Genomic DNA, 10,918 nt, shown 5'->3' on the forward strand with positions numbered 1-10,918 from the left:
CCTCCCTCCTCCCTCCTCCTCCTCCTCCTTCTTCTTCTTCTTCTTCCTCCTCCTTCTTCTTCTCTCTCTCTCTCTTTCAGGAGTCTCTTCTTTTTTCCCATTGTTCCCCCCAGTAACCTCCCTCCCCCCCTTCCCATCAGGTCCAGTGGAGCTCTTACCTGCTGAGCCTTCTCACCATGACAAGAGAGTCTTGCCTCAGGATTATGATCCTGGCTCTAGCAAAGATACTCAAGATTTGACTGCCCCTCATTCTGTTAACTGATTTCACACACACGAAAGAAAGAAAGAAAGAAAGAAAGAAAGAAAGAAAGAAAGAAAGAAAGAAAGAAAGAAAATCATCCACAAGTCAGGAAATTCCTGGAAACTGAATTTGCCTCTACCTTAACCTTGGATTTCTTAAATTCTAAAACTCTAAGAAATAAACTTATATTGTTTACAAACTGCCAACTCAGAAGTGTTTAGTTACAGTAGCTTGAGTAGACTAAGCTGTGAATATGTTAAATCCACAACTACTTTTTTCTGACGTGATATTTTTACTGATTATCTGGGAATCTCACATCACTTACCTCATCACAATCACCCCCCAGTCCCCTCTTCCGTTCTCCCTCCCTGTGGCCCTGCCCCCAGCAAAAAGAAAATGAAGGAAGGGAAAAAGGAAAGAAAAACCAAGTCCACCTTGTGTTTCCCGGTAATACTCACTGGAGCATGGTCAAACTCCCAGTGGCCAGCCCCTAAAACTGAGTCCTTCTCTACCTGAACCCCTGCCAGGAGCCATCAATGGTGGAGAGCTACGCCCCAGAGTCCCTATCCGATTTGTAAGAGTTCTCCTTGAGGGCTTCAGTTTTAGACGATTACTTTGGAGGAAGGGCCGGGGTGGAGGTGGGGTTGTCCCAGAAGACTTCATTGTTTCTCTCCCAACTGAGCATCTGCAGTACCGATGTATCACTGTGAAAGTAGCTTCCTTAGCCGGGCGTGGTGGCGCACGCCTTTAGTCCCAGCACTCGGGAAGCAGAGGCAGGCGGATTTCTGAGTTCGAGGCCAGCCTGGTCTACAAAGTGAGCTCCAGGACAGCCAGAGCTACACAGAGAAACCCTGTCTCGGAAAACCAAAAAAAAAAAAAAAAAAAAAAAAAGAAAGAAAGAAAGAAAGTAGCTTCCTTGCCCTTTGCAATCAACAGGATCACAAATCCTGAGCTTCTACACAGTTCCTGGCAACAGCATGGTCTCAGCACGGTGGCAGTATCTATCCACACCAACATGGCCTCAGCCAAAGCATGGGCCAGGAACCTTAGCCTCCAGACCTTGGAGACCTTTCCCGGAGATCCAATTCAGTAAATATCCAATCGCTCAGAGCCAGGGAGAGGGTGTGACTGGGCAGCTAGTTCTGGGGTTAAGTCTGTGCAAACTCCAGGCTGCTGCATATCACCCTGCAACTCCTCCTGGTCATGACCTATTCCTCTAGCACTTGTGGCAGCTTTGGCGTCTCTAGTTACACCTCTCACCCGTGCCCAGACACCGCTCCATTTCAATACAGTTCCGTGGAGCCTCTCTGCTCACTTCCATGCCTCCTATTTTGTTACGCAATAAGGAAACCAGTTGCAAAGTACCAGTAATATCCAAGTCCATCCTACGTACTTTGCCGAAACAGCCTTCCATACAATTTTCATCACACCCTGTCACTGGTCTGGTTCAAGGCTTCTGGTTTCTAACACACTATCAATACTGGGTCATCCCATACTCCTCTCAGACATTCTACTGTTGCCCAGAGTCATTGGAGATACCGTAGGAGCTCTGGTTCTGCAGGGCAAGCTCCTTCACGTACTTCATCAGCACATAGATGGGGTAGATGTTGGAGTGGACCTACTCAAAGGGCTAGATCTGGGCCTGGGTGGTAGGTGAGTTGGTCAGCCCAAGTCTCTACCAAAACATGCTGGTGAGGGATGGGACCAGTGGTCTGCCCAGCACACAAACAAGAACATCTGAACAATTACTGTTTATCTTTTCTTTCAATTAGTGAATGAGCTGATCTTTATGTTTTAGGGAAAGTGAAAAATGAAATGTGGATTTTATGTTTTATTGTATGCTTTCATAATATTAGTTTTCATGCACTGACATAATTAATTTTAGAGAATAGCAATACCCATTAAAATATATTTACTTCATAAGTCATGAGAATATTAGCATGGAACATTAGTTTTTAATAATAAGTTTGGCTTTTATAATAATTTCAACATCAGACTGTCAAGAATCCACAATTTTTTGAAACATAGAGGCAAACATGCTGCTTTTAATTCCTTGTAGGGGTCTCCACGGATTCCCCTTCAGTGATGGGAAAGAACTTGAATCTAATATTGAAATAAAGTCAAAAGGTTTTTTTTTTTTTTTTTTAATTATGTGTGTGTGTGTGTATACACTGTTGCTCTCTTCAGACACACCAGAAGAGGGCATCTGATCCCATTACAGATGGTTGTGAGCCATCATGTGGTTGCTGGGAATTGAACTCAGGACCTCTGGAAGACCATTCAGTGCTCTTAACTGCTGAGCCATCTCTTCCAGCCCAAGTCAAAGGTTTTAACCACACATTTTATTGATAAAACATCAATGTAATATCTTGAATATTAATAGCGCTCATAATGACTGAAGCAGAGCTCACAGCCAACCTTCTCACTTGGAATGAAATGAATGAGGAAATGGAGCGCCTCTGCTTTGTGCTTGGAGTATGCGCTTGTTGTACACCAGGCAGACACAGTTTCCTGGGTAGTAACCCTCATATGTAGTTCCCACACTCATGAAGCTTAGGTCTAACTGAACAACAGATGGAAATCCCACAGAAATAATTAATTAGAGGAAACCTACATTTTTTTAAAAAAGATTTATTTATTATTTATATGTAAGTACACTGTATCTGTCTCTAGACACACCAGTAGAGGGCGTCAGGTGTCATTACAGATGGTTGTAAGCCACCATGTGGTTGCTGGGATTTGAACTCAGGACCTTCATAAGAACAGTCAATGCTCTTAACCATGGAGCCATCTCTCCAGCCCTGGAAACCTACATTTTTAATTCCCTCGGTTCTGGCTAGATTTCATATGAGGAAAGCGTCAATGTGAGCTATCTGAGCTGGTTGTATAAACTTTACACAGCAGGGGAGCCTGGATTCGACAACTATTCATTGAGCTAAGTGTGGTAGATCTTAGGAAGTTAGAAACAGATCTATTTTCATGTCTGACAGTCAAGAACATAGCAATGCTTTCAATACAGAGACAGTTCTACTATCATCTCTGGTAGTAAGGATAACATAAGAATGCTTTTGATAAACTGCCGCACATCTGTACTAGCAGCGTGCCAAAGGGAACTTGGTGTGGTGGTTGCTATGAACTCTTGGCACTGAGGTCTAGGCTAAACCTCAAAGAATGAGACAAATTGAACCGGTGAAGGAAAATGGCACAGAGATTTCAGGCCATGAAGTTGTTGCGTGGCACCCAGTATTTAGAGATGAATACGTTTGCGTACTACATCATCAGACTCAGGCAAAGGATTGTGTCATAGTCCAACTTTGCTATGCAGATGCATGGATGTGGGCACTGGGTTAGTAGGAACTCAGGTCATCTGGTGCTCTGTACATGCACAGGGATGGGGCCACAGCTTATCTTCCCATTTTCCCAGATCTTCGTTGGTTTATCTTAATAAGACGGATCAAAAACTGGGAAGCTAGTTTTGATGACTATACACACTTTGGTTGCTTACTAGAGACATTAAATATTTTACTTAAATTGTCTCCTCTGAGCCTACTCAGCGCAAGCTCTGTGGGGACAGAGACTTCTTCATTGTCCCCTTGTTGGTGGTGGATTCACTGCAAAGTAGAGCAGAATTGGAAAATTAATAAACAATAATCTACAAATAAATAAAAACAGCATTATGAACTCTTTAGTGAGCACATTGAGCAGTTCCTACATATAGCTGCAGAAGAAACATCATCTAAGGAGTTGACGTATAGTTCTCAATATGAGTTGTTAAAGGATTTAAACACACCAGCTGCCTTTCTAATCTTGAATGAAGGTCCCGTCATTGATCTATAAGCTCTCCTGGCTGCTTGCAGGGAAAGTTTCCCATCAGAGGAGATTACTATAATTTGAAGACATTCTCATTAGAATGTCTCATGTTTGAGAACCGAGGAACTATTTAGGCACACACAGCAGGTATTTAAAATCTGCACACACAGAAGGAACAAGGTCAATCACTAACACTTGAGAAGAGATTTTTCTTCCCAATGGTTTACTTTTGTGTTTGATTGTGTACTCATGTGCATCTTCGTGGGGCCGTGTGGAAATGAGTACAGGTGGCTCTGGAGGCTAGAAGAGGGTATCGGATCCCTTGGAACTGGAGTTACAGTTAGCTGGGAGTTGTGTAATATGGGTTCTGGGCACTGAATTCATGACTCTGAGTATTGATTCATCTCTCCGAGCCCTACCTGGAAATGTTTCATTTCAAAATATTATTTAAAGTTGTAATGATCTCATGTATTATGATCTTTTTATTTTATTCTTTATTTTTTATTTTTTTTTTACAGTCCAGTCATTATCCCCCTCCTGGCCTACCCTTCAACAGTTCCTCAGCCCATTCCTCCTCCTCCATCTCTAAGAGTACGTCTCCACACCCTCCCACACTCCCCCCCCCCCCCCACACACATACCCTACCACACCTCTCCATTCCCTGGGGCCTCAAGTCTCTCAAGGGTTAAGTGCATCTTTTCTCACTGAGGCCACAGCAGGCAGTCCTCTGCTGTCTATGTGTTGGGGACCTCATATCAGCTGGTATATGCTGCCTGGTTGGTGGCTCAGTGTCTGAGAGATCTTGGGGGTCCAGATTAGTTGAGCTGCTGGTCTTCCTATAGGGTCGCCCTCATCCACAACTATGATTATCATCATCTGAAAATGGAATCCTTTTATTTTTAAAAGCCAGAAATATCCTAATATATTCCCTTTTACTCCCCTTTGCCGTGCAAAATGGTGGCATACTGTGTGTACCATTAAGTGAAAAATGTTAGAAAGTGGTATAACCGAGTGCTTGTCATCAGCAAACGTCATGGCTGCTTTGTGGAGGCCCAGAGTGACCAGTGGGTTAAACTGTTAACACATCTAGAGAGACCCTAGAAGGGAGAACAAGCTCAATGAAGGAGTGTCTGGATTTGGTTGTTTTGTGGGCATTTCTGAGAGGGCTTCTCTTGACTCACTCAATGTGAGCGGCACAGTTCCCTGGTGGGGATGCATGAGTGCACATGGGGAGCTGAGTGCCCACTGTGTGCAGTACTTCCTTGCTTTCTGCTCTCGACAGCGGGTATGATGTGAGTACCCGGTTCAAGTTTCCACCTCTTAACTGCAGTGAAGAACTTAACCTTGAGTTGTGAGCCAACTAAACCATTTCTCTCTAAGCGGCCTTTGTCAGGGATTTTTATCACAGCGGCAGGAAATAAAACTAAAACAAGCCGGGACGGGTTGGGTTCACAGTCTGGGTTGTGGGGCGGATGGAGAGTCATTGAGAGTGGCTTTGAGCTCACGGAGATGAAGTTGGACTCGGTGGTGATACAGCAAGCTGTGGAAAATGTGGTTTGCCAAACACCAAGCCATAGGTATGGCATTTCAAAGTCAGATGATAGGCCCACATCTTTGTTACAGCAATTATTTGCATTCAATGTGATGTCCCATGTGTCCCTTTTACAGATTTAAGTTCACAACCTCTCTGCCTCTACCATTTCCTTTAAAAAAGAAAAAAAAATCTTGAGAGAGGCAGCCGAGTGGATTTGAGACTTCAACAACATAGGGCAACCATGTGGGTTTTTATGTCACCTGCATAGTATAAATTCTGCTGCTTACATCTTATGCCAATCTATGTTATCAAGGTTGAGGGACATCAGTAGTAGTGGTCCAGACTACCTTTTAAAAATAGGCCAGTATGTGAGGCTACTGAAAAAGCTACCTTGAAAGCCTCGGGTGGCAATCTGGAAGCCTGGTCTTGACTAAAGTCCAGACATGGTTGGAAGTGGAGCAGTACTTTCACGTTTAATACGAGGCAGCAAACTGACTTGCTCTCTGGCCCCCAGGTGTCTCTTATTAGTTGGCTGTTCAATATTCAAGAGCCAGACCTTTGAGATTCAAGTATGTAACCCCAACCAAAATAAATCCAAACCTTCCAACAAAACTGTAGAAAGCAGAGTCAAACACTCCCCCAGAATATCACAGCTTCTTAGAGCAGTGCTTCAAATACATTGAACCGTGAAGTGTGATACAAATCTGGCAAGATTTAAATTTAGAACAAATGCGATCTGTGTGACGACTAAACCTGGGTTAGCAAGAAAAGAAACCTGCCCAGGCAGGCTGTAAATCCAGTATCAGTGTTCCCTCTGAGTCCTCAGATGGAATTTCACTACTGCTTGGATTCTTAACATATATATGAGCTCACAGATCCTAAAAAAAGTAGTATTGGCTAAGTTTGTACTTAGGATCTAGTTAGGGCATGCATACAAACTTCTTGTGTGTGAAACAGAATCAACATATAATTGTCTAGTTATGTGTTCAAAATGGAGATGACAAAGTAACAATTAATTGTAACAGGACAAAATAGCCAACTCATGGGGCATCTTGAGTCAGTTGTTTCATCATGCCAGATCTCTTTAGCCTGAATCTGCTTGCTACCCTCCTCCTGGCCTGAGGGTGGGTGTCTGTCATATCCCTGAGCAATAATGTTGAAACAAGTGTTTCCACTTTAAATTAATTGAATTTGCAAATCCAGTGCGGCTTCCTTTGAGTTCATTCCCGTGGATTTTGCCAGTATGACGGTAAGACATTGATCTTGCCACCAGAAAAATAAAATTGCTGCGTGCATGCGAAAGCCTGTCTGGTGTACATGACCAGAAACTGCACCTCGGGCACCAGACCTCACTCAAGTCTGGAAAAGTGAACTTCATTATTATCATTTAATTTTAAAAAATGAGGCAAGATGTGCTCTGTTTCAGCATTTCATTTCCAAAGTGGGTGGGATGCTTAGCCGCTGTTGTCTTGTTCTTCTTCAACGTTTCAAGTAAGCCATGGCTTTTCACCACCCCATCTTCATAAACGTGCCCCAAGTCTCATCCAGCTGTGTGGGAACCTGGCACACAGCTGGAACCTACCTCAAAGGGCAGGGTCAGTAAGGTTCATGGCAGTGTCCAGGTGGTGAAGAACGCCCTTTCGGAAGCTAGAGGCTGGTAATGCTGGCAATGCTGGCAGCTTACGTCACTGGTGAGTGAGGAGTTCTAACAATTGAACTGCAGTCCAGGCTGCCACCGGGATGGGAATAGTGAGATACATTTAGACACATGTGTGAGCTTTAAGTTGTGTGGAGAGTCCTTAACCATGGAAAACGTCCCTTCACATACACGGCTGTTCTTTAGCCATGTACAGGTTGTAATTAGCTAACCAGATTATACACCACTTTCCGCAAAAGTCCGTATGTCAGCGTATAGAGAGTTTGAACTGCTGATATTTTTGTTTTAAGGAACTAACATTGTGTAAACTTCCTCAGGTCACTAAGTCACCTGGCAAAATCCAACTACCCAATAGGAAAACCGCAGTGGTGCCAAGTATTAGTAGAGATCTAAGCCCTTAGCACCACACAGGACAATTGCACCAAATGCCAGGATCCCTGTCCTTTATTCACACAGAAGGGCAGGAGTGTCCTTCTAATAGACAAACCGGACAAAGGTCCTGCATCTTCATTGCAGGGCAAAGCCAGAAGAGTAGGAATGGGGCCGACACACAGTACCCTCAGCCTCTGTAAGAGTCTTCCAGTCAATGCTCATTGTTGACTTGGGCATGCCAGAGGAAGAAGCAGCCCAGACCCTGAGTTTGCTATCCTTGGGTAAAGGCAGAATTTACAGAGGGTGAGCGTTGCACTGGCATTATTCAAATCCGCCCACGTTTCATTATTTCTCCCAGCATATGAAGTTGCAGCTTGTGTAGGTCAGGACTGGTCACATGTCATTCTGACATGGTTTGCACTATTACTTTATGAATGTTCTTAGCATAACAGACTTGAAGGAAGATATTAAACTACGCACTTGGCACCACAAAGCGAATGAACAGCTTACAGTGCTAGCTATTCTCGTGGCAATAAATGGCACCCTCAGGTGGGATGTCAGAGGATACTGGAGGACATTGAATTAGGAGACTGCCTAGGGGAGATCAGCAAAGATGTGGAAGCTCCGCAAAAATGCAACTCAAGGCTGGCGCTGGAATCTAGGGAGAGAAGGAGCAATGGGCTGAGGGGTGAGTTGAGCAAAATATAAACTAAAGATTTGTGGGAGGAGAAGCAGTTAGAGGTTGGTCGCCACGACACAGAGCCTTGGCAGAGATGTCAGCATTTTCCTTTGTCCGTATCCCAGAGAGCTGAAGTCAACTGTTCACTCTTTGTAATGAATAGCACTTGTCAAAAAGGTCCACAAGTTCCACAGCAATCATTCTGGGCACCACAGGCATTTCGCAGACTCGCATGGTAGCGTGACAGCTGGGCATTTGTCACCCATTTTTTAAAAATAACATCTGTTTATGTTGCCAATCCTTAATTACTGAGTTCCCCACCGACTGGGAATCCCAGCCAGGTTTGTCTCCCTTTCTTCTTTCGCTAGCCAACAATTTATCCGTAAGAAAAATGAACGAGCAGCAAAGCAAGCACGGTCCAGGTTTCCCCCTTTCCGTTAGTGTTTATTCACAATAAAACAATGGCTTTCATGATGACATTCTACATGTATTTAATGTATTTAAGTCACAGTTAGCCTCATGACACTCTTTTGGTCCCTCTCTGATGTGTGTCCCCTTCTTCCCTAATGTGTGTGCTTTTAATCACTGATCCAGCTCTCTAGCCCCTATTTGTGTTTTTACGAAGTTATCTATACTCGCCATTGCTGCTTCTTGGTATATTTCAGGGCTTTTCAATTTTAGCTCAAGACTGCCATCAATCCTCCACTTTCATGCTTGTCTGGGTGAGTTTTGTACCTCTTTGATGTATGGCTTGCCGTGTTTGCTTCTATAGCTCTCATCAGCCATGGACTTCACACTCCCTGATATGATGGCCAGGGACATGGAGGAATAACACCTGACTGTGCTCTCTGGTCCTTTGTTGCTCTTGGATCCTAAGGATAATTTTATCTGAGAGACCGTCTACATCAGCTTTAGTGATGGGTAAGGTTGGTCATGGCCCTAGATGTTCCCAAGTCTTTTGGGAGGTAGTGGAGATGAGGTCATAGTATATGACCTGTTCATCAGGTAATAACGTCCTTTCTGTCACCACCAAGTTCTGTTACTTCAGGTCAAATACTGGAAAGAATGTAAAAGCTCACATAGCTCATATTTGTAGGTGGACTGCAATGCATTTCATATTGCACATTGATGAGAAAGCCACATGACACACAGGCTGTTCTCACAAAGCCACTTACTTCTAAGGTTTGGGCAGGGGATAGGACTTCCCCATAACCATTTATTTCTCTTCTCCGTCCACAACACTGGCTGTGAGAGGTTGAAGTGAAGGCTCTGGACCCGGCAAGTGGAGCTGTCAAAGGGAGCTTGCTGGGATGATCTTTTGAGCACTGCGTAGAGACTGTCTTTGTATTACCTAAATGCTGATTTCTGTGTTCTGGCAGACAGTTGACTGCAGACCGGAATTTGGTAGGGTTATTCATATGGCCAAACCATATTTTGTAAACCCTTCATCACCTTCTGATTGGCTTAATAAAAAGCTGATGGCCTATAGCAAAGGAGGAGAGAAGAGAGGACTTCCAGCAGAGACAGGAACTCTGGGAAAAGAGTCAGGGGTAGGAGAGGCCGCCAGCCCAGACACTGACGAAGAAGCAGGTGTTGAGGCTGAGACGTAACGAGCCATGTGGCAGAACTTAGAATAGAATAAATGGGTCAATAAGTTATAAGAGCTAGTTAGGAATAAGAATAAGCTAGGCCTAAAGCTGTAATTAGTATATATTAGTTTCTCTGTGTCCTTACTCAGAGATGGGGTGGGCATAGAAAGACCAAAGTGTTATAGGAGTTCTCGGTCATCATAGATTTTACAGTACCAACTGCCTGTGTGCTACTTAGCACATCCTCTAGTCCTGAAACATCCAGCTTAAACTAGCCAGGCTAGCCGAGCATCGCTGGTGATGGGGAGCTTTTGTTTCATCTTAATCCTTAGTTCCATTTTCCAAAAGATCTGTTTACTCTCCTCTTACACATTAAGACCTGGCTTTTTGTTTTTTTAAACATTGCCACAGACATGATAAAAATCTAGAAAGACAAACCTAGAAGCTTATTGGTAAGAACCCTTTCTCGTCGCCAAACCTTTTTGAAGGGTAGGTACTGTAAACCATGAACCAACGATGGTAGTTAGTCTACATTCTGTTTTTGTTTTAAGATCACTAGAGAGAAGATTCCCAGTACCTCCACCTGACCCAAGACACAGATACTATCAGCCATTTCTGTGACCATTGCTTTAATATCCTAAATTTGGAGGGAGACTTTTGTATTAGACAGCGTTCTCTAGAGGAAGAGAACTGATGTCACGCATCCAGATACATAGAAAGGGGATTAATCAGAGTGGCTTACAGGCTGTGGTCTCGCTAGTCAACAATGGCTGCCACTGACATGAAGACCGAGAATGCAGTGGTCATTCAGTCCCTGAATCCTGGATGTCTCGGTTGGTCTTCAGTATACTTCAGAATCTTGAAGAAATAGGCTGTCATGCCAGTGAAGGAGTGGCCTTTGTCAGCCAGAGTGAAGGCAAGCAGCAAAAAGTGGGAACGTTTCCTTCTTTCTTCCACATCCTTTATACAGGCTGCCAACGGGAAGTGTGGCCCAGATTTAAGGTGGGCCTCTCAACCTCAAAATATCTAATCAAGA

The sequence above is a fragment of the Mus caroli genome, unplaced genomic scaffold (assembly GCF_978045245.1).
Source record: "Mus caroli unplaced genomic scaffold, Mus_caroli_1 scaffold_18, whole genome shotgun sequence".
In the NCBI taxonomy this organism is placed as follows: Eukaryota; Metazoa; Chordata; class Mammalia; order Rodentia; family Muridae; genus Mus; species Mus caroli.